This window comes from Acinonyx jubatus, chromosome B4 (genome assembly GCF_027475565.1).
Source record: "Acinonyx jubatus isolate Ajub_Pintada_27869175 chromosome B4, VMU_Ajub_asm_v1.0, whole genome shotgun sequence".
Taxonomy (NCBI): Eukaryota; Metazoa; Chordata; class Mammalia; order Carnivora; family Felidae; genus Acinonyx; species Acinonyx jubatus.
Genome location: NC_069387.1, coordinates 12790112 through 12814185, shown reverse-complemented (window position 1 = coordinate 12814185; position 24074 = coordinate 12790112). Strand labels below are relative to the sequence as shown.

General features: G+C 46.1%; 1 protein-coding gene and 1 long non-coding RNA gene across 3 annotated transcripts in view; one reads left to right on the top strand and one right to left on the bottom strand.

The window, feature by feature from the left end:
- The window catches only part of FRMD4A (FERM domain containing 4A), a 606423-nt gene that overhangs the window by 196471 nt on the left and 385878 nt on the right, over window positions 1-24074 (top strand). The gene's annotated exons all lie outside the window — the stretch shown is intronic.
- Window positions 3302-6751, bottom strand: LOC113603604 (uncharacterized). The gene is made up of 3 exons (XR_008299929.1): window positions 6615-6751; window positions 4150-4310; window positions 3302-4098 (listed from the first exon to the last, which is right to left on the bottom strand). It is a non-coding gene; the product is annotated as an uncharacterized LOC113603604 (long non-coding RNA).

Here is a 24074-nt window from a genome sequence, read left to right as displayed (position 1 = left end):
AAGGCCAGTGAGTGCCATGGATTTTCAGCTTTTGTAGTGGGAAATTACCTCTCGCCCACTAAGACTCATCCGGTGGGCATGCCCCAAACAGGAAGGAGGTTAGTTGTTGGGCTTTTTCTCTTTCATGCTTCTGTGGGGTGAAGTGAGGCTTAAATATATCAACACTGGGGTGGCTTATAACATTATCCACAACAGGCAGCTAACGTTGTCAGATTCTGACAATGGGCCCATTGTCCAACCCTCCAGCCGCCTCCCCAAAGTCTTAGCTTGTAAACATCTGCAGTCCTTCCTCCTGCCTCCCTGCTAACAGGCGCTGGTGGCCTCCAACGCTCTGGGCATTCCGAGGAAGAAGGACCTAGGAGTTTTGATTCTGTTTGACTCACGGTGCGAATTCTTTTGGTTACTTTTCTCTTTGCAGTCTCTCTACTTTTTTGGTTTGCTGCCCCAAAAGGGCCTTATCTCTCTCAAGATCACCACCTATAGCATCACATAGACCATATCGAGGGCCAATCATCTCTTGGATGTGTGTTAAAATTCATGTTCCTGGGTCCTAGATCCAGAGATTGTGGTGTAGCGGGTGCTCAAAGTTTAAGTGCTTAGAGAATTTGCTAGCTCTCCTTATGCTGTCATCTCACAAGGAACTGCACTCACCATTAACTTCTTGAGTATTTGGGGCATCTGTCCTCACCCCAGATTTTAGACAGATCACACATCCGCAGCCAAGGAAACACATTGCAGCTGTCCTAGACTTCCGAGTTACCCTCATGTGCTCCCGTGAGTCACAAGGATGTTGGGGATGAGTCAAGGTCTCCACAGCATCCATAGGTGTTCACACGATTCTCAGATAGCCGCTACCTCCTCAAACTCTCCTGTATTTCCTTCCATCCTCCCCTTCTCCAGGATGACCAGCCTGTCTTGCTTTCCATTAACTTCAGCCTTTACTTGGCAATGCTGGCTTCTTGACGGGATCTCCTTTCTCTGGCCCCACTGGGTAGAAGGGAGGTGCTCATTGCCTGATGCCCTGAGAACATAGAGCTCAACCAAGTAGGCTGCTTAAATTCTAAGTTAGAGTCTCAGACACCCAGAGTCACTGCAGCCCCCATGGCATGAGAAGAAGTTCCCATCACCTTCAGAAAATGGGACTTCTGCTTCCTCAGGTGTGGGGGCAGTGGCCCCCACGATAAGGAAGCCAGCAGACTGTCACTGGAACAATGTCATAAAAAGGTTCATCTTCATAGCTAGGGCTACCTCCTTTGAGTGTAAGCGTCTTTCATTCATTCATTCAGCCAATATGGCTTACGGGCCTTCTGTGTGCAAGGCCCTGTTCAGGCCCTGCCTTATAATGGACTCATGACTTCTCTTGGGGCGCCGGAAAGGAGCCCACGTGAGTTCTAGGCCTTGTAAGAAGCAGATGCCAAGACCGGGTTACATAGCAAGGATTTTTTTTTTTAACGTTTATTTATTTTTGAGACAAAGAGAGACAGAGCATGAACAGGGGAGGGTCAGAGAGAGGGAGACACAGAATCTGAAACAGGCTCCAGGCTCTGAGCTGTCAGCACAGAGCCCGACGCGGGGCTCGAACTCACGGACCGCGAGATCATGACCTGAGCCGAAATCGGCCGCTTAACCGACTGAGCCACCCAGGCGCCCCAGCAAGGATTTTATTAGGAGAATTACCCGCGTGAAAGGAGATAGGGAGAAACTGCGAGAGACTGAACGAGCCCTTCTCCAAAGGCAAAGTAAGTCTGACCTTGAGTGAAGGGGAGGGCACGCGGTGGTCTGAATGTTTGTGTCCCCCCTCCCCCTGTTCAAAATTCATATGCTAAAATTCTCCCTGTGTAAGGATAGTAGAAGGTGGAGCCTTTGGGAGGTAATTGAGTCAAGAGGGTAGAGCCCTCATGTGTGGGATTAGTACCTTATAAATGAGGCTCCTGAGTGACCCCCAGCCCCGTCCACCATGTGGGACTACAAGAAGTCCGTGACCCAGAAGAGGCTCCTCACCCGGCCATGCTGGCATCCTGATCTCAGGCTTTCAGCCCCCAAAACTGTGAGACGAAAATGTCTGCCGTTCAGTTTGGGTGGAAGCATCCTGAACTGTTTTGCAGACATGCAGTGCCTAAGCCACGGTGAGCACTGGCGCCCAGACTGGCCGTAAGACAGTACAGCGTCACCCAGCAACGGGTCCCTGTTAGTGTCTGCCCTGCACTCGGTCACTGGCGGGGAACAGCCTGCACGAGGTGAGGCCTCAGCGCACGTGCAGCAAGGGACTTCGACGGCCCAGTGGACGGCCCCCCCCATCATCTGTGCTCTTGGCTGTAGGGGTCTGCCGGTCTCACTCTCCTGATGGCCCCAGGGCCATGCTTTTAACCAAAACCAGAATGAGGAAGGGAGCCCGAGGAAACTTTGGCATGAAGTCGGATCTAATGTGAGAGCAATTGCATCCACGTTCCTGAGGTGGCTTAGGTCGGCTTGGCCAATAGCCACTACCTACCTTCTAAAGACTGGGAATAATTTACGGCGGGTGGCTATAAATCGTGCCAGACACTGGTCTGAGTTCACCCTCATATTTACGGGGGAAGGGTGAGCTGGACAAATGTTTTTAGGAGATGGCCTTTGTTTACTGCTTGTTTACAAGGCTGCAGTAAATGGGGCTTTTGCACGGTGAGGAAGCTGGGTTCGAGGACCCCCAGGCTTCCTTCTGTCTCAGGATCCCGCCATCTGAGCCTCCCTTTTACCCATCTGCCACTGGGGCTTCTCACAGCATCACAGCGGTGTGGATCCTGTTATCAGGGTAATTCTCAACATGCGCTTTCAGCGGAGATAGAACACACAGAGGGTGTAACTCCTGATGAAGTGTGTTCAGCCCGCCGGTTCCAGTGGGTCCAATTTGATCTTCACAGAGAAACGGACATGCAAAAACCACCCACGATGTGCATCCTTACCTTGAACCTGAGGCGAAAAGCAAGCTGCCGCGGCAGTGTTTTGGGTCTTCCTAATGGATGCCGCACACGTTTCTGGGGTGAAACATGTCCCTGCTTTCCTGTGTCGGCTCTGCTTCCTAATAGGACAGAGCAGTGAGGCAGGGCATGAAATTTTCATAACCAACCCTGCATTTACATGCACGAAAGCGGTGCTCGCCTGGGGAGACAAACAGCCAAGTCTCCGAGATCTAAAGTGATTCTGAATACTGGTGCCGCTTTCCTGGTGCTTTGAAATCGATAAGTGCGGATAACATTCACAAAATAATTTCTCCAGTCTTTCATTCGAAGATATTTATTGAGTGTCTGTTGTGGGCAAGGTATTTTTTTTTTTTAAGAGACTATGGTATAGCCAGAGATGCCGATAGACAGTGGGCTGGGGTTCGGGGGAATTTTATATTGATTTCTGTGGGTGTGGTAGAGGAGAGAACAGTCATAGAAGCAACACCTTAGTCTGTGGTAGGAAGACTGGAAGGTTCATCACAGTACATCTAACTAGGTAAAATAGTAATTATTTGTGATTTTTCCTACGCAGTTTGTGACTTTATGAGGGCTGCGAGGTAAGCTACAAACAGACCCATCAAAAACGGGTTGGGACCTTTGCATGTGCAGCGATCAAGGCGCAGCCAGCTACCCCCAGGCCTGCGAGTGCCGTTCGGCACAGCGGCCACTCGCACGCGCGGCTGAGGTACATTGCAAAGTGCTTCATCTGAACTAAGGGGCTTTAAGTAAAAACTGCACCCTGGATTTCCCGACGGAGCTGCTCTAGACTATAAGCCTCCCGGAGACAGGTTCTCATACTGTAGCCCCAGAACCCAGCATGATTCCTGGGACATACAAGGTGGTCTAAGATGTTTGCCGGGTGGGTGAGTGCATGAGTCAAGTACACGTCAAGACTGTCACAGGCAGGTAGGTAGGTGATTATTTATCATCTCACTCTGCACCTACTCATTCTCCTTCCATAGTTCCTTCGTGCCTTCTGACCAGTGTGCTCTCAGAGGTCTTCCTAAGGCATCAGTGTGCAGATGACATCACGGGTCCTGTGCTAATCATGGCAGCTTCCAGGGGGCGCTGGTAAGCCCAGACGGCGGCCAGTGGATCTGTGGCATTCAGAGACTCTCTGAAGGGGGCTTGACTCTGTATACTCAGATTTCCCTCCCCGCTTTCTTACCTCTTATATTTCTCAAAAATTTTAGTCGACGCAAAGAAGTATGTGGTTATCCTTTCTTCCAGCTGATAGTTCTATGACCGTTGTTCCCGCTTGGAAACATTCCTCTGGCTGCTCCCTCGTTGTCCGTGGTCGTTCCTTCTGCTCTTTGTGGGTCTGTTTCCCTAAATAACAGGTTATAAATAGATAAGGACTAAGGAAACAAAAATGGGCTGTTTAGAATTGCATCTAAAAATAAGAATAAACCAGTTCCAAGCGAGGGCTTGAGGAGTCCCCCTGTAGACACAGTCTTTGGAGCACGGATTTAGGCTACTTCTGTTGGTTCTTATCACTAGTCCCTGGCTGTGTTTGAGGTGTGTGTGTTTCCAGAGAAGTGAGCTCTGAAAAGTGAGGTTAAGGAGTATCTAGGATAATGCCATATGTGGAAAGTTATAAGCAACTGGGGCAAGGTCAAGATAGTACTTGGCCGGGGAACTCAGATTTACCCAACCACACCTCCAAAGGAGCATCTCTAGGAAAAGATATGCACAGAGAGCCAAGGACAAAGAAGGAATATGTCACTGCCAGTGGAGCTTTGCTCTCCTGTCCCACTGCAGAGCTCTAGTAAGCTGAGTCACCTGCCTCAGAGGACTCTTGTACTCAAGCCAGGCTGCTGTGAGTGGTGTCAGACGGAAGCCAGTCCGGAAAATGCTCTCAAAATCTGACCTCCGTCTCAGAGAGCGGGACCCGGCTTGTGGCAGCCCAGAGCTCACGCACAGAGAGAAGAGCCGAAGCAAAGAAAGAGGGAGAAAGGGGAACAAATCTCCCCAAGGCTGAGGGGAGCTGAATCTTTGTTAGGACACACAGTAGGCAATGGGCAGGGGTTAACTTTCAGAGAAGCCACGGGGACAAGACAACATGTCCCAAAGACGCCATACCCAAGCATGCTGTACCTTTGAAGGCACCACCTGCTGAGACTGTAGCCCAGTCCACACTCTGGAGTCTGGCTAACCCATAGTAGCCCTCAGCATCCTTGGAGATAGGATGAGTTGGGGGCTATGTGGGGTACAGAAGAACAGACCTTCTTGACCCCAGAGGTCAAGGACGTCTGACTCCCAGACTATTCAGCTAAGAAAGAAGGGTGATTTCTTCAATTATAGAAACCTGCTGAAAAAGAAGAAAAACTAGCATGTGTGTGTGTATATATATATAAAATTTCTAATGAGGGCTTTACTAATTAGTCTTTGATTTGGATCATTTGAAGGAAAGGCAACAAATGATTTCTGAAAATGGGTTTCTTATGTATAGTTGTATTTTTTTTAAAAAGGCACATATTTTTATAGGGACATTTTATTCAATAATGATGGCAAATGGGATGAAAGTCAATGCACCTCCCTCACGGCACCCTTTGAGCTGGTTTTCCCTGAACGTATTGCCGAACATAAGTGTCATTAAAAGAGAGAAGTACAAATCTATATGGATATGGGAGCTCCTCTCCCCCTCCGCCTCCCCTCCGCCACGACAGGCCATCCATGGCCGCCCTCTTGGTGTGTATTTCACAATTAGCACGCACTTACACAGAGCCACTATTTAATAACCCCTTTGTATGTCTCCCTAGTTATAACAATTACACCCATTGAATGAAGGTGGAGATAGAAGGTGCAAAATAGGATGTCCTTTTGGATTTGGAAAGAAATAAAGTTTAATCATTTCCTTCCTGTAAGCCTAACCCAAAGTATAGCGATGGTGCAGTCCCAGGAGAGTCACAGTTATCTCTTCAAGGCCATCTCATTCTTTTGACGTTGACTGAGAAGAAACGCAGACATGGCCACAACTAGACCACGGCAAAGGTTCTTAACGTCCCTGTCTTCCACCCTTTTCCCTGCACTAATCCATCACAACACCTGACAGATTAATTCTGCTAAAATGCCACATTAATCACGTTATTCCTGTTCGCCGATCTTCCTAGCTCCTAATTACTTAGATAATTAAATTCAAGAACAGATTTGGCTTGCCCCAAGCCCTCCCCCACAGGGCCCACATCCTCCTATCCGGCCTTGGTCTCAGGCACCTCCATGGCTGTCCCCTTCCTTCTGACAAAACCCGTCTGCTTAGTGTTTCTCCGATAATTCATGAGCTTTCCCACACAGAGCATTTGCTCACGCCGGTCCCCAGGCCACAAACCTCTTACATCATTCTCTTTGCCTTTTCAGATCCTAACCTTCCTTCCTGCCTTCAGTAATCATTGAACACCTACAGTGTGTCAGGGGCTTCGTGGCAGCCCCGGTCTCAGCTCTGCCTGCCTGCAGGACGTCCTCCTTCCCCAGAGCACAGAGCGATTCATTTTTAGTCATCAACCTGTCAATTAGCTGTAGAACCCTGAGACAATCTCTTATGCCACTACTATAAACTGTCTGTGTCCATTTAGGCTGCTGTAACAGAACACAAGCACCTGGGCAGCTTATAAACAACAGAAAGTTACTCCTCACAGTCCTGGAGGCTGGGAGTCCAAGATCAAAGTGCAGACAGATTTGGTATCTGGTGAGGACCCTCTTCCTGGCTCATACACAGCCGTCTTTCTGCTGTGTCCCCAAGTGGCTACAGTGTGGGCAGGGGAGCTCTCAGGGGTCTCTTTTACAAGGTCACTCATCTCATTCATGAGGGCTCCACCTTGATGACTTAATCACCTCCAGAGGCCCACCTCCACATGCCATCACTGTAAGGTTAGGATCTAATGTGTGAATTTTGTGGGGGGAAGCAAATATTCACTCTACAACATATACCTTATGTTTTTTTTTTTTTTTTTTTATTGTGTTTACCTCTCTCTCAATGAGATTTCCAGTTTCTCAGTGCAAGGATCATGCCTTATTCTTTTTGGTACCTGACGTAATGGCTTTGCCTGTGGTAGATACCTACCATGCTCAATAAAGATGTCATCTACGGATGACCTAATTAATTAATACATCGATTTTATTAGTGATCTCTATACTCTGATATTTCCTATAGTAGACCCAAACATAGCCTTTCAAGCTTAGGGATCCATTCAGGGAAGGGGCAGCCATGCTTTGTAAGTAACCCTTGTCTTGGAGGAAAGGCTATGTAAACCAGAGCAGTCCCTGAGCTGGACATCGGACACGTGTGCATTTCCTAACTGTCCCGTGGCAACAACAAAATCACGAGCCAGATCACGGCGTGGTATATCCTATCATCATTCTCAATGGATCCACACCTCAGGGAACCCCACAGCCTAGAGGCCTGTGATCTTGTTAAAACAGAAGTAAATAAGAGTTAAAATATTGCTTCTGCACCTGGAGGATATTATGCTCCGTGAAATAACGCAGTCACCAAAAGACAAATACTATATGATTTCTCGTACCTGAGGTTTCCAGAATAGTCAAACTCACAGAGACAGAAAGTAGAATGGTGGCCGCCAGGGAGGCCGTGGGACAGAGAAATGGGGAGTTGGTGTTTAACGTGTATGGAGTTTCAGGTTTGCAAGATAAAAATAGTTCTAGGGATTGGTTGCACAACCATGTGAATGTACTTAACACTACTGAACTGTATATTTAAAAATAGGATGGCAAATTTTATGGTATGTGTATTTTACCACAATTTTTTTTTTTAATTAACCATCAAACAGAAAAAAGTAACTGCTTATGAGAATTCTAAGATGTATGTTTGGCAGATTAAAATCATTGCAACAATGGCAAAAAAATTTTTTTTCCTATGTATTGATTTTCAGAATAACAGAGATTCATAGGTGTTTTTCAAAATAAGTGAGAAATCTGCTTCGGTGTAGTTCAGGTAACTGATGAGCCCTTCCTTGGAAGGTCTTCCAACCTTGCCTTAAAAAAAAAAATAGATGCACATTTCAGTTGTCCAGAATGTATATTTCTGTTTCTCTTCTTGAATAATAAAAAAGAGGGGAACCTTACAGATCACTTTACAGTTTCTAAAATCTCTCACATTTGCTGTTCTCAGAGATAAGAATGCCACTGACATCTTCACCACCTCATTTCCGTGTTTGATCATGAGCGAAGGACATTCTTCTCTTCCTTTCAAGTGAATTATTTCCATTCTTTTTATAAAGCCATTCCTTCTTATTTGGCCTTTTAAGCTAGATTGAAAAATCTTAGCAGCCTTCTCATAAAATCCTGCTTATACATTTGAAAGCAATGTTTGTGCATAGTTGTTTTTATTTTTCTTTACCACATCTACTTTCTTTTTAATGTTTGTTTATTTTGAGACAGAGTGGGGGGGCGGGGGGGAGGGGTGGGGGGAGGGGCAGAGAGAGAGGAGAGAGAGAGAATCCCAACCAGGCTCCATGCTGACAGCCCCACCACATCTACCTTTGATGAGACTTTCAGTCGCTCATGGATTGAACAAGTAAGCCTAGAAGAGAGGCCATTTGTAAGAATTCACAATAGTGAAGGGGCACGCGGGTGGCTCCGTCGTTGAGGATCCAGCTCTCGATTTCAGCTCGGGTCGTGATCTCGCGGTTTGTGGGTTCAAACCTTGCCTTGGACTCTGTGCCGTCAGTGTGGAGCCTGCCTGAGATTCTCTCTCTCCCTCCCTCTCTTTCTGCTCCTCCCCTGCTCAAGCTGTCTCTCTCTCCCTTCTCAAAATGAGTGAATAAACACTAAAACCTTAAAGAAAAAGACTTAAAAACGGTGAAGACCTTTCTGTACCTACGTGAGCAGTTTGCACCACTTGTCGAGGAATCTTGCTACAAGTTTTTCTGGCAGCTCAGACACAAGAGGACACACACTCGGTTATGTGTTCTGTTTTCCAGCAACAGAACGTGTTCAATTTTAAGTGAACTTGAAAACAGTAACGGGACACCTCCTGGTTTTACTTTCTCTAGAAGAGACGCGTATAATTCCATTTGCCTTTCCTTATAAATACTAATTTCCCATCCTTTTGTTAAGTCCTCCTCATTTCCAGATCTTCCACTTTGTTTGCAACTTCCATAGCACAGTGAGCCAAACTAGACATTATGCCCTTATGCCCTGCTAACGAGTTGACTGGATGAAAGAATCAATGAATGAATCCTTCCCGGCCTGTGCAGGGTGTAATATCTCACCCACTGTTATGGCCTCCAAGGTGTTTTCTGAGATGCTTTTACTGAGCTAGCATTTTCTCAGCCCATATCTCCTATTCAATTCAGAAAGGACATGAATACCTACTAGTCTGGAGGCTGTGAAGCTTGAAGCATCTTGCACTTGGTAGAAATATAAATTGGTGCCACCACTATAGAAACGGTATGGAATTCCTTCAAAAAATAAACATAGAACTACCTACCATTTGACCCAGCAATCCCACTTCTGGGTACGCATCCGAAAAAGATGAATTCACTTTCTCACGAAGTTATCTGCACCCCCCATGTTCATTGCATTAATCACAGTAGCCAAGATACAGAAACAACCTAGTGTCCACTGAGGGGCGAATGGATAAAGAAGTCGTGGTGTAGACACACGACGGAATACTATTCAGCAGTGACAAAAAGGAGAGCCTGCCATTTGTAACAACATGAACAGAACTTCAGGGAGTTATGCCAAGTGAAATAAGCCAGAGAAAGGCAAATCCTGTATGATTTCCCTCTTAGGTAGATTCTAAAAATGTCGAATTCATAGCAACAGAGTAGAATGGTGGTTCCCAGAGGCTTGGGGTGGGGTAAGGGGATGTTGCAGGGAACAAATTTCCAGTTATAAGATGACTAAGTTCTGGGGATCCCACGTATAGCATGGTGACTATGGTTAACAATATGTATTATATACTTGATGTTTGCAATGAGAGTAGGGCATCCATGTTGTTACCGTAACTACAAAACAGGAACTACGTGATGTAAAGGGTAGGCTATATATGTGTGTGTGTGTGTGTGTGTGTGTGTGTGTGTGTGTGTGTATTTAGTGGTAAACATTTTGCAGTACATAAGTGTATCAAATCATCCCACTGTATATCGTAAACTTACATGATGTTATATGTCAGCTATATCTCAATAGAGCTGGAAAAAAAATTGTTTTAAAAGAAGACCCAAGGTAGGGCACCTGGGTGGCTCAGTCAGTTAAGCGTCTGACTCTCAATTTCGCTCAGGTCATGATCTTGCAGTTTGTGAGATCAAGCCCCACATCAGGCTCTGCGCTGGCAGCACAGAGCCTGCTTGGGATTCTCTCTCTGCCCCTCCCTTGCTTGCATGCATGAGCTCGCTCTCTCTCTCTCTCTCTCTCTCTCAAAAATAAATAAATAAACATTTTTAAAAAGGAGGCCCAAGGAAAAGAGGTAACTGTAAAAACGCTCTTAAGAACACTCTTAGCTCTTAGTATGCCCCATTTCTCACGGGCCAGGCTCAGTGGGGGGTAAGTGGGACATTCAAGCTGAGACTGTGAAGATGAGAGGGAGTGAGCCATGTGAAGATCCGGAACAATGGGAGGAACACCCCACAGGGAGGGCGCCAGAAGTTATGGGGAAGGGCTTGGTATCACCGAGGTCGGGTCCGTTAAACCCTAAGAATGCTTGGTCGTCCTCCCTCAAGATGTAATCTAAGGACACCTTTCTCAGCCCTGCTCCTACAGCATATGCAACTTGGAGAATTTTTAAAGATCGCTGTTCTGACAGGATGCTGTGAGATGATTTTGTTTTACCGCTCACAGGAGAGAAGCAGACAGTGAGAGCCAGAGTAGTAAGCTGAACCACATGGGGTTGCCAGCTTCATGGGTCAGCAGAGGTTGGCTAAAGGCAGTTTCAAATGCTCCAACCTCATCATTCTCAGTATTGAGACCGGCCCGTGGCCCAAGAGTGGTCAGAGAAAGTCTCTTGGCTTTATATCTCCTTTCACTCTTCTGCACATGCCAGATTGGGGTACCTGCACAGACTTGGGCCCTGGGCCGGGAGAAGAAGGAAAGGAAGAAGAAAGAAAGGAAGGATGGGAGGGAGGAAGGAAGGAAGGAAAATAAATAGCTGTTTACCTGTTAACCATTCCAATGAAAATCCTGGCCCAAAGAGTGGTCAGACATGGTAAGCCTCCCCCCTCCCCACCCCTGCCCAGAGGTGCTGCCTTAATTTATCAATTGTGTACTAACTGGAACCTGACATTGGAAAGACACTAATTATAGCAGTTAGGTTGGCATTCAGCTGCCTATAATAGAAAAGTAAGGTCTACCAGGGTTACTAATAGCGGCTTAAACGGGACAGATCTTTATTTCTCTTTCGTGAAACATCCATCTGCACGTGGGCAATCCAGGACTGGCTCGCAGGCTCCATGGTCAGCAGGGACCCAGGCCTCTTGTATTTCGCTGTCCCATCATCCTCACCGCATCACCTCATGACCCAAAAAGCGTCCTTGAGATTGAAGCATCCCCTCTGTATTCCCAACTGCTGTAAGGGAGAAGAGGGAGAAGGCCGTCGGAGAAGACTGTCCTTGGCATCCCACTAGGTGGCAAAGCATAGTCACAGAACATACCTGCATGAGAATGCCTTTGCCTGCCCTTTTGGATGGGCTCCTTTGCTGGTCTGACTAAAATGCACCTTTGTCAGAAAGGCAGAAAGCATGTTGGGGTCAACACTGCATTTTCCAACCCTTCTGGGGTGGAGCCCGCTGTTGGCCAAATCACCTGCCTAAAGGAGAAGCGGATGTTATAAATGCAGATATACAAGACACCCGAAGAGAACAAAGAGTAAATCCTAGCATGCCCCACACCCTAACTTTTTTTAAAAAGCTCTTGATTTTCTCGAGGCTGGGTTTGGAATTTTAGAAAATAAGGCTTCAGGAAAATAAGGACAAGTTGCCCCACGTGAAACCTCCGTGCACATAATCATTGTACCGGCTATAATTGGGAGCTAATTTCATACTTCCCGCATATCATATTGGAAAATTGAGCTGTCAGATCTATTTAAGGGCTACATGCCGAATGGGAACACCCAAGCCCCGCTCTCTCCAAGAATACAATTCTGCAAAACCTTTTCTGTCTCTTTCTAAGACTTAACAATATTGTACTAGAAGCCAAATCCAATTGAGTAAGCTTTTGAAGTTCAGGTATCTGGTGTGTATAAAATTTAGAAAACTTACAGAAGACAGTGTAGCTGAGGGAAATCTTCTCTGAGGCATCCTTTTCCATGTAAAGTCTCTTAATTTCCAAGGTTTTTAAAGCTGTGGATTGTAATACAGTAGGCTGATGTCTTAAGCATTATGTGAGGTTCAACTGGGTCTTGATAATCCTTGGTCAGGGTGCCCTGACATACCCATGGAATCAAAAGCTTGGTTAATAAGAAATGAGCAGGGAATGATTCAGCCTTTCTCTCGAGAGAGATTAAACAACATGCTGTGAATGTTTATTGCTGAAGCCTAGTGCAGGACCTTCGGTCTGTCACTCATCAAAGAATCTTCCACTTGGTGGACTGCCCCACCTGTGTTCTTTCCCCATTGCTTTTTCTGAGCTCTTTTGCATTTTCCCCCCCCAAATATGCTTAACTGGGAGAAAACCTGCATCTTCTGTTCCCTAAAAACGTGTGAGTGCATGGATTGGTCCATCTAGTAAAAGCAGCTTGATTTTCTCATTCATTCTAGAAATAGTTGAGAGATGATGGTCATCCAGTATCTGGTGGGAGATACGCTTTAAATAAGATAAAATGACCTTGATGAAGAAGGGAAGAGGAAGAGAATATACTTCTGTGATTTGCTCTGTGAATAGTTTGTGGGCATTATTCTCAGGGAGAGTGTGCTATGCTGTGTTTGCCTTAGAGGTCAGGCTTAAGTCTTGTAAGTAGAAATTCTCAAGCAAGGGGATTGCAGCCATGCTGAGCAGGTGCAGATATGAATAGGACATCAAGTGGGAAAAATGCCTCCCTGGTGTCCCCTGAACCCCTTCACCGGAAGTCCTTTCCCCTTCAATCCCTGGTCACTATTTCCTGTCTTAACCTGTCTCAAAATGATCTGCTGAAACCAATTCACACCTCACTTGGAATCAAGTGTAAATGGATTTCATTGGAGTTTCAGTCACCGGTAAGGATCTGAGGAAGGATCTTTTGAGTAGCTGATTGCATAGGCCTTTATTTTTACCTTCTCATAAGACTAACTGTGTGGCAAGTGACTTTGAAGAAAAAACCTGGGAAGCGTTTCAGCAAGATTAATGATTGCGGGCCCATTCCCCTAATTTCATTGCGCCCAAGAAGGATCAAGGTGGGAAGTTCTGGGCGAGCCTATAGCCTGCCAGAGATCTCGCGTGGCCAACAGGATTATAAAATCACCAGTGAGAAGCAATCTAGCTTCACCAAGCTGTCACCTAGCCCAGAGGTTTTCGAACATTTTGGCTTTTAAGTGGAATATTTTTTAACAGTAACGTTACGGGGATTCTTACTATGTGAAACATTGAGCAGATCTGGCAGAGCGGTGTTTAAATTTTTTTAATGTATATTTATTTTTGAGAGAGAGAGAGAAAGAGAGAGAGGGCATGAGTGGGGGAGGGGAAGAGAGACCAATATGTAAAATCTGAAGCAGCCTCCAGGCTGTAAGTTGTCAGCACAGAGCCTGGCGCTGGGCTCGAACTCAAAAACCCTAAGATCGTGAACTGAGCCGAAGTCGGAAGCTTAACCGACTAAGCCACCCCAGCAACCCTAGCAGAGCTGTTTTAGTAGAAACCTGGGTGGATATCAGGGGGGTGGGGGAGGGAGAAGGAAAGTCAGAAGCTCTTGCAGGAACCCATAGAATTTGGGGTCAAGAGTCTAAACCCCACTGCCCTGTCCGGATCACATAATGAAGAGCCAGAAACTTGGGCTCTGAGATGCTTAAAGACTTGCCCAAAGTTACACGGCCCACAGGGTATCTAGGTGGCTCAGTCGGTCCAACATCCAACTCTTAATTTCGGCTCAAGTCATGGTCCCAGGGTCAGGGGACTGAGACCTGTGTGGGGGCGCCATGCTGATTATGGAGCCTGCTTAAGATTTTCTCTGTCCCTCTGCCCCTTCCCTGCTATCACATGCACATTTCATCTCTCTCTCTCTCTCTCTCTCTCTCCCTCAAATTAAAAAAAAATTTAATTAAAAAGTAAAAGTTATATAGCCCAGAGTTAAAAAACCAGATCCAACACCCCACACTTGTACTTCAGAGTTCTATAATAATGTACAAATGACTGATTCTCCCTTAGAAATTTATTTTTTTCTGATTTTTAGAAAGTCTGTAAAGTGTAGGATCAATCAAAGAAAAAAAATATGCTCTATTTCCAGCAAAAAAAAATCTTCAATAATTTCAACTTCAAAATCTTAGAGAGATTTAGATTTTTCTCATGTTGATTCAAAACTGTGGCAGATCATGAGACCCAGTAAGTACTTGAAATCAAACATCCCAGATCTTAGGTGGTCACTGCATATAGAAAAAGTGAGTTATCTCATTTATTCTGATTTTTAGGGAGGCAAGATATATGGTAGGGCAGTCTTCTTAAAATGTCTCCCCATCTCAGGTTCCCCAAACCCAGACCCAGCCTGTCCTTGCAGATAATGACAGAACAATCCGGAAGTATGTGCAGCAGGGAATTTTGGTCAGCATTTCTCCCCAAGTGTCCAGCATTTCTCACAAGCTCTGGCCACACCTGAAGGTTTCTAATGAATTCTCGGAAGCTCCAATACGGATGTTACTTCAAACAAAAAAGTGATGGCAGATGAAGTGTTTCCCTTGCCACATGCATTAAGTGGTTTTAAATTCATGAGTACAGATGAAAGGCTGAGCTGACTGTAAAACCAGGACCCAAGGCTGGCACCTGTGGGGTGACAACCTGAGAGTCTGCGTAAATGGCAGCGTTGGGAAATTGAAGGGAGAGCCAGACAATGGATGGAGGAGAAGCTGGGCTGCCTTGGCTCAAATCAGGCTCTGTCACTTAAAAGTTACATACTTTCTCTGACCTTTACCATGCCCTATCTACAAAAGAGGGCTAATAAAAAGTATACCAATCTTTTGAAGATTTTTGAAGTACATACATCTACATCATCTAAAGCAGGGCCTGACGCATCGTGTAATATTAGCTATTTTGATCATAATTGTTATGCAACTTTCTGATTTTTACCCTCTTTTGCCTCTGACGTCTCTACTGGCCCTGCCCTGTAAATTTAGACTATACAGACTGTTTTACTGGATGCCATTTGGAAGACCAAGGGAAAGCTGAACCATCGATGTGGGTTTGGGGCTTAAGCCAAAAGTCAGGTCACGAATCTGACATGAATGGAGCATGACACTTCATGGAGCTAGAGCGAGGTACCCCCTGAAACACAGACCTAAGAAAGAAAGGGCAGAGAACTTCCCAAGGAGGAAAAATATGGCTTCCATTTACCAGATAGAGTGTGCTAGATACTGGATACTTAACTCCGCTGAGTACAATGCATCTGTTCTTTCATGTGATGCTTCAACAATGCAGGTTTTCAGATGAAGAAAGCAAGGTTTAGAGATGTTACACAACTAGTCCGAGGTCACACAGCTGGTAGGAGGCAGAGTTCAACTCCAGGGCTCGTATTCATGCCCACTGTGCCCTACTGCCCAGCAGAAGACAAGCCACACTGGGGGCCAGAACATGCACAGAAGTCTTAGATGTTTTGTACATTGAACAAAAGTGTTCAGATGGATATGAGAGATGCAAATAGGGTGTGGGGCTGGATCAGGGAGATCAAATTCAGAAGCTTCAGATTCTTGAAGACCAAATTCAGAAGTTTTTACTTTATTAGTCAAGCGAGGGGAGCCATGGAGATCTTTTGGATATTGGAGAGAGTGATATGATTTGCATTTTTAAGAACATTACTAGTGGCAGCTTTGGGCGATAGATTTATTGGAGCAGAGATAGAAGTCAGGAGCCAAAGGTAACCAGTTTAAAGACTATCCATTGTGGGTTTCCTGCACTAGGAAAATGGGAATAGAAAAGAAATTTTATGTACATAATGAAATATCTAAAATATAATATATCCATAGCTTTTTCAATCAAGGGCACTGACTTTGAGATTGTATAGTTCAAAGTTGGAATCTCCGTTCTGTTGTGTATTAATTGGTTAGCCTTGGACATTAACCTTCTTCCTTTGTAAAGCAGAGATAATGATTGCCTTAGCTAGTTCGAGCTGCTGTAACAAAATACCATAGACTGAGTGGCTTATAAACAACAGAGGTTTCTGCCAGTTCTGGAGCCTGGAGGTCTAAGATCAGAATGTCAGCACGGTTGGGTTCTAGTGAGAAGCCCCCTCCTTGATACAGACTACCAACTTCTCGTTCATCCTTTCATGTCAGAGAGAGGGCATGTGAGCTCTCTGGGATCCTTTGATAACATCACAAATCCCACTCATAAGGATTCTACCCTTGTGATCTAATTACTTCCCAAAGGTCCCACCTCCTAGTACCATCTACTTGGGGGTTAGGATTTCAAATACATGAATTTGGGGGGAATACAAACATTCAATTCATTGCAGTGGTATTATCTTAAAGGATATTATAAAAATGAGGACTAATTATAGAGATGAATCACAAAGAGATGAATCACAAAGGAATTATAATAGAGTTGCCTAGCCCATAGTTAGTGCTCAATAAATAGTAGCTGCTTCATTGTCTTTATAATAATTAATGTTCCTTACTGCCTTAGTCCTTCCTGTCAACCAGAGAACAGAAGACTGCAGAGAATCAGAATGGAGGAGTTTTTGAAGTTTCATTAGGCTCTCTTTTAAACAATTAAGATTTTTCCAAAGTTGCATTCCTAACATTTCTTCTAACCCATAAAGAATCTGTGGTAGGTACCACGGTGCGTTGCTAATGACCTCCACTGGATGAGTGGTAAATTGTGTGTTGCTGTTATGTTTCTGTTTTACTACCTATTTGGCTCAGACCAATGTGTCCCCCCTGGGTCCCCAATCCCTGGACAGCAGAATCCAGACCTGCCTCTTTTCATGGGCAGAGTGAGTCCCACACAAAATGAGTTGCTTAAAACTTACTCTCTTTAAGTGAATTATCTTTTGTTACTTTGGAGGGAAATGTCTAATATTTAAGAGCTTATTTGAAAAGTTGGGTTAAAAAGTAATTTTTCCCAGAGTGCCCAGAAGATTTCTAAGTCAACTCCCTACATACATCTAGTGGGATTTGGAGATCACAGAGTCCCTCTACGTAATTGCTGCTAGGGAAAGAACTAATTAAGGATTGGCACTATTTTTTCCCCAAGAACAGGATGGTGTGGGTTATTTTTACAGCGACTCTCAATTGGACACAGATGATCCAAATTCACAGCAGTGCTAGAGTGTTCTAGTTTGTCATTTTTACTCCCCAAATCTTCCTGTTCTCTTGGTCTTATTGATCCATGGAGGACTGGTGCTCTGACCATTGCATTCGTGTACTTTGATCTTGCCCTGTGATGGGACCACCAACCTCTGGAAGAGGTCCAGTGTCATTAAGCTCTAGAAAAGTTGGTTATTGTTTGGAAAGCAGGTTAGCTATGCTTAATTATGTGCCACACCATGTATGGGCTAACACCTACACATGTGGTCTTCGTTTCATTCCTTCGTATTAAATAAGGATTTGATCCACCAGGTGGGATAGGAACGATGATATGGAGAAATGGATCCAGTGAACAACACTGGCCCATAGACTGCAAAGTACTAACATTGAGATTATGTTTACAAGTGCGTATGTAAGATAACTCAACCTGAGTGCCTCCTGCAATACATTTAGGCTCTTTAGACATCGCTCTGTTAATAGCTTATGTCCCCACGGACAGTGTAAGCATTCCATTTCAATTGACCGTTGTAATTACAATACAAATATCATCAAATCAGTGAATGGCCCCATGCCAAATGATCTCGCCATTTTTTTCAGTGGGGCAAATCCCTTTAAGTGTGAAGTGGTGGCTGCCAGGAAGCACTCAGTTACAGGTGGAATCTTTAAAATGTGAACCAGTTCCTAGGGAGACAAGATTTTCTCTGGAGGACGCCTGGGGAACGGATGTCATGAGTTGCATGGTCAGCGATCACCTAAGTGGACACATAAATCTGGAAGTTTCATTTTGGTCTCATTTAATTCTTAAACCCATTGGGCTCTTTTTCTTAGTTTCTGAGCCAAACAGCCTTACGCTCTTGTCAACTATCATAGTCATTAAAACTCACCCTTCAGGGGAACCTGAGTGGCTCCGTTGGTTAAGCATCCAGCTCTTGGTTTCAGCTCCGGTCATGATCTCACAGTTCGTGGGTTTGAGCCCTGCTCCGGGCTCTGTGCTGACAGTGACAATGTGTAGCCTGCTTGAGATTCTCTCTCTCTCTCTCTCTCTCTCTCTCTCTCTGCCCCTCCCCTGCTCATTCTCTCTCTCTCTCTCTCTGTCTCAAAATAAACATTTTTTAATAAAAAAATAAAACTCGCCCTTGTACAAGACAATAAATGACTCAGTGTCATTATCCCATTAGTGTTCACACACATACATGCACGCACATGCACGCGCAAGCACACGTATACAACCATGCACACCCACGTGCACGTACACACACACACACACACACACACACACACACACACTCCAATGGCAGTATCCACTGCAGTTCTTTAGTGTTTCTTTCCACGGACCAGAGCAGGTGTTACTCCCTGAACCTGAGCAACCCGCTTCTCCTGCATGTACACAGACGCTGGGCAGGGCTGAAGGCTCCCACATAGAGAGCAACCAGGTAGATTCAGGAAGAGGTGGCATTTTTCCAGGATGGCCAGATGGGGCCATGCAGCGCTCACTCCGTCAGCCCCGTGCCTGCCTCTCTCCTGCCGTCTTGTGTGTGGAGTGATGGAGGAAGAAGCACCGGCTGAGTCTGGGTTTGGGGCGTTGGAGGTTACCCTGGCCTGCTCTCGATTCACGAGATCACAGCCTCCATGTTCCCAGTGAGGGAAGGCTGGCCAAAGACAGAGTTGAAGATGGGGGGAAGCTGCACATGATGACATTTCCATTCTCATTACATCTCCTTCACTTCTGTGATCGTCCCCCCAGGGGCCTCGTTCACATAGTTTCAATGCCTCATTTGCCCACTGGAGCTTCTGCACAGACATCCAAAACCCCTTTTCCTACACCCAGCACCTGACATCTGCACGGGGTGGGCAGCGCCACATGCCCTGCATTTGGGGTCAACCAAGGGGCACTCAAAGGAACAGATTGATTCTGTCCGAGCCAGACTGTCCTGATCAGAAGCCCTGTGTTGTCATGGCTTGCTGACTTCAACCCGCCCTTTCCAGAAGCCTCCGCTGGACCGTTCATTTATGTGTTCTCCTCTGGTGGGTTGACTTCATTACCTCAGCCGTGGCCACTTGGCAAGAGCCTTCACCTTCGTACTCCAATACGCATTAAAATCTGCACTAGAAGGCCCCCCATAAAGCCGTTTCCTTTCCAGCCTTGGTTTCTTTCCCTTGTAAATTCACTAGGTGGCAGTGAGCAGGAGGGAAAAGAGGACAGCTCTTGAAAGGCATTCAGAGGCAAGTGCAGTTGAACATTCCAGGATATCGAACAGCGAATTAATCCCTCCTCGATCTGTGGGCTCAGATGCGCCTTCCTAATAACTAACTGCAGCCTAAGGAAACAGCTTGTTTTCACTAAAAGATGAAATGCAAGATTTATTGTCACACCTCCTCCGAACGCTCTGCCGATCACTTCTATCCTGGTTGTATTCGTCATATTGTCGAAACCAGAGACATTTTATTATTGCCTATAAACATATTTCCTTTGCAGAAAATAGTGGTTACAACCAGGTCCTACTCATTCAGACCCAACTTTGTGTGTGTGTGTGTGTGTGTGTGTGTGTGTGTGTGTGTGTGTGTAAGTGTGAGTGGGTGCATGAGTGGATCCGTCTCATGACGACTTCAAAGAGTAACTGTCATTGTTCTTTGATTAATTTCTCTCTATAAATGTCATCTCCCTTTCTCAATCAAGAAGGACCCTCCTTCCACCCTTTTAAACCCAGGGTCACTTTTCTAAGCAGGTAAAGCCTGGGGTCTACACAGCCTCTGCTTTGGGAAGACTCTAAAACTTCAAATTTATGAAAGGACACTAAAATCTGAGTGCCTATGCTGTCAATTAGTTTATTTATATGCTGCCTGGTTTTTAACCTAAATGCACTTTGTTCAGAGGGGAGGAAAACAGTTGTAGTAGTCAAGTGAAAAAGGGAAATCAAGTTCTGTAAACTGCTGAGTCTTGCCTGCAGCTGAGAGTTGACCTCGCGGGGATCAGGAGTGCAGACGCTGTCACATCGTCACGTTGCCCGCCCCCCTTCCCCACTTCTCCCCGTCCACGGCGCGTCCCGGGCCCCGGCCCCAGGACCTTAATGGAAGTGGTGCCAGGAGCTCTGTTTGCAGCAAACACTCTTGGACACAGCGACAACGTGTCTGTCATGTTGCGCTTCGAACGCTGATCTCATACCCCAGCTCTCAGGGCTGGGAGTCTCCTGACTTCTGGCTTCCTCTCCAAACAGGGGTCTCTGCCATTCCCTAGACCTGAGCCCCCATCCTGGTAACCGGTTGACACCCTCTGGTCCCACCTTGCTCTTGCCAGATACCCTCCAAGGTAAAGTGCTACCACCGTTGTAGCCCAGCTGGTCCCAGGACCCCATTGTCTGATAACAGACTCCCTCCCCCATGCCAGCTGCACACCTCCGATTGCTCAATATCGTTCATGGACCCCAGTAGCGTCCTCCACTGAGCTGTTGAGGAACCACACGATTCCACATTGAACTAGGAACAGTGAGGGTCATCATTAAAAACTCCAGCTTTGCTGAGGTTTGCACTCAATGACTCATACTGTGAGCTAGGCTCCGAGCTGGGTGCAAGAGAGACAGTGGACGTAAGCCACGGTCCCTGTCATCAGAGAGCTAGAGCCGGCCTGCCGAGTCTGTTCCCATCCTGCCCACGTTTGCAGGAAGATGCTTTCCTGGGCCTCAGTCCCTCCCAGTCCCCTTGGAGAAAACTGGACTGTGACGGGCCGTGCCTGAGGTCATCAAACTGTCTGGTGTCACCTGCAGGTAAAACTCTCTCAGCAGCTGTCCACGGGCAGGTTGGAGCCACCTTGATTCAACGCGATCAAGAATCACAGTGCTGAATATTCAGCTAGCCTCTGTCTTCCTGGGTCTGCACAGACTGCTGCCCCAACAGCAAATACAACACGGAGCACACATGAGGGACCTGGGTGTCTTGGGGTGTGAAACTGTGGGCCAAGTTCTGCCTGATTAACTTGCTGTAAGACAGATGAATGTGTCAGGAGTTTAAAATCACCCTGCCTTAGCTTTTAATTGTGGAGGAGATCAAGAGATCCCGACGTGGTGGCGAGCAGAAGACAGGCTCTCCCCGGCTAGAAAATGAAATCGTCTGAGGCTGAGTTTACTGGTGCAGGGGACAGCTGTCCCTCCTAGAAGAGCTGTGCTCCCGATCCTGTGTTAATTATCTTGTAAGTGAGTGTGAATAACAATGGCGATTCCAGATGGGGACTTAAAGACACGCATTGAATATCTTAGCGATATAGTAGCTGGAAAGCAAATGAGTAGAGGCCAAGTTCCTCTTCAGCTACTGAGAGAGTTTGATCTGAAACGGGAGACGGGACACTTTGATGACCTCATTGGAATGAGGTAGACATAGAAAAATCTCCCAATAGGGGAACTACGGCTGGAAAAATCAGCTCAGGAAAAGATGCTCTTCAGAAAAAAAAAAAATCTTAACATGCACAGTGCGATGTTTTCATGCAGCTGTTTTCTCTAAAATCAAGTTATGGTAGCATTTTTTTTGAACGCTGTATGCAAGATACCTTTTCTAGTGGATCCTATGTGTATACATACATACACATCAGCTGATTGGTTTTTTTTTAATTTTTTTAATATTTATTTTTGAGAGAGAGACAGACAGACCGAATGTGAGCAGAGGAGAGGCAGAGAGAGAGGGAGACACAGAATCTGAAGCAGCCCCCAGGCTCTGAGCTGTCAGCGCAGAGCCCGACCCGGGACTTGAACTCATGAACCAGAAGACCATGACCTGAGCCAAAGTCGGATGCTTAACCAACTGAGCCCCTCGGGAGCCCCTGACTGCTTTTGAATGCATTTTTAAAAGATGAAATTACATAAGAAATTAAGTATGTAAGGATATCCTTTTAAGAAGAATTTTAGGAGTCTAAACTTCTTCCCTCATTTTCTGGAAGTCTCATGCCTCGAAATTCTGATACATTTGGTGTCATTTCATGTTTTGCTGATCTATGGGGTCAGAACCCAAGGGTGGTGATTTCCTTGTTACTTAATTTGGGTACTTCTCTTTAGTAAAACCGGGAACTCAAGGATTTGAAACAATGACAAAATGATTTATTGCAGAGGTACTGAACCCACGCTATAAAGAAGCACTTGGCATAGTTCATAAAGTTACAAATACAGAAAAAACAAAAAACCTAATACCCAAGCCTAATTGAAGTATGATTCCGGCATTAACTAATAACCTACTTTCTGGGCAGGTGGTGAAGACTTGAGCACAGAGTGGCTGGGTTGGCGCATCCTGGTTTGGGCCCTGACCCCCTCTCCTTGGCCTGATTCTACATTTCCTGCCCAGGTCTTGCTCCAGTCCTCGCAAAGTAGCCCCTTGCTGATGCCAGTTATCGTGCTGATGGCGGCGTCCTCAGGCTCTCTCTCTGCAAGTCTGCAGTGCCCAGCACAAAATTCCCTAATTAGGCTCCTGATAATCTCACCACTTCCTTTGCTGTTTCCACTTCCTGTCATATCTGTGCGGCACAGAGTACCCGAGGTATGAATTTTGTGCGCTCTGTGAACATAGCGCATTTTCTCTCCTGGGTGACGGTGGGCCCTCAGGCCTCCGGGACTTCAGACAGGAGCGAGAATACCTCCTCGATGGCGTGCCCCCCAGGAAGAGCTGTCTGTTACTACTCGAGAGGCTTCTCCTTTATGGCTATTTCTGGGCCCCTGCTATAAACACGCCCCCAGCAGCCATCTGTGCCCGCAGCCGAGTTTTACTATTTATGCTAGCTGTTTGGGTTATACAATCACAGTTCTGCCATCCATTCTAGAACCATTTCGACTGTTCCCCCCTCGCCTAGAGAATGGCAGCCCTCCTCTGTCAGGACAGAGCAACTTTTATTCCAGTTCCATGAAAAATCCGTGCAATTTATACCGAGCAATCAGGAGCTTGTTGGCTCATGAGGTTTAATCCTGGGATCCTAAAGAGGATGGATGGAACAAAACAAGGTCTGGAAGTTACCTGAACATCTGCGCCGTCCGTGAGCTCCGGCCCCGTGGAGCAGGGCCAGTCCCCTCCCAGAAATCCAAACTGTGGGCGATGGTGCTTCTCAAGAGGCCAAGTAGATATTTTCCCACAAGTGAAAAATCTCCAGTAAAACTGTCGCCTGGTTTTTCTTTGTTTTGTTTTTTACTCTTTAAAGCTGCAGAGGATAAACTCTTTTCAACCCATCATAAAAAAAAGTGTTGTGAGGCCAAGACCCTAATGAGATAATCACCACAAAAGCTGCTGCCGAAATGAACATGTTTGGAAACTTATGGAAAACATAAAATGGGGCTGGCCCTGTTCCCAGCTTACCGGCTGGAAGGTTGGGGGGAGAGGGTCTTTGTTTTCTCTGTAAGAGGTGACAGTTCAGCGTTGGAGCAGCCATGCTTTCTGGGAACTGGGCTGATACGTGCGCTCATGGGGCTGTCTGGCCGGTCCGATGGGGAGAAGAACGAGTAACAGGTGGGGAGTCGGCCCGAGGCAGTCACACCGCTCGCTCTTCTCTCCCCGTGGACACAGAGCCTCCAGAGAGCCATTGCCAAGGGCCTGTGGGAAAAATAGGTAGAGTTGGGAACAACCTTTGTGACAGTAAAACCAGCTGGGGAAGTAAATGGACTTCAAATGCTGGGGACTTTCCAAGAAAGAGGCTTTGAAGTTGCTGGTCGAGAGCCACCGGCTCCCTCATAAATGAGCTTTATCTTATAGGCTTTTCCCA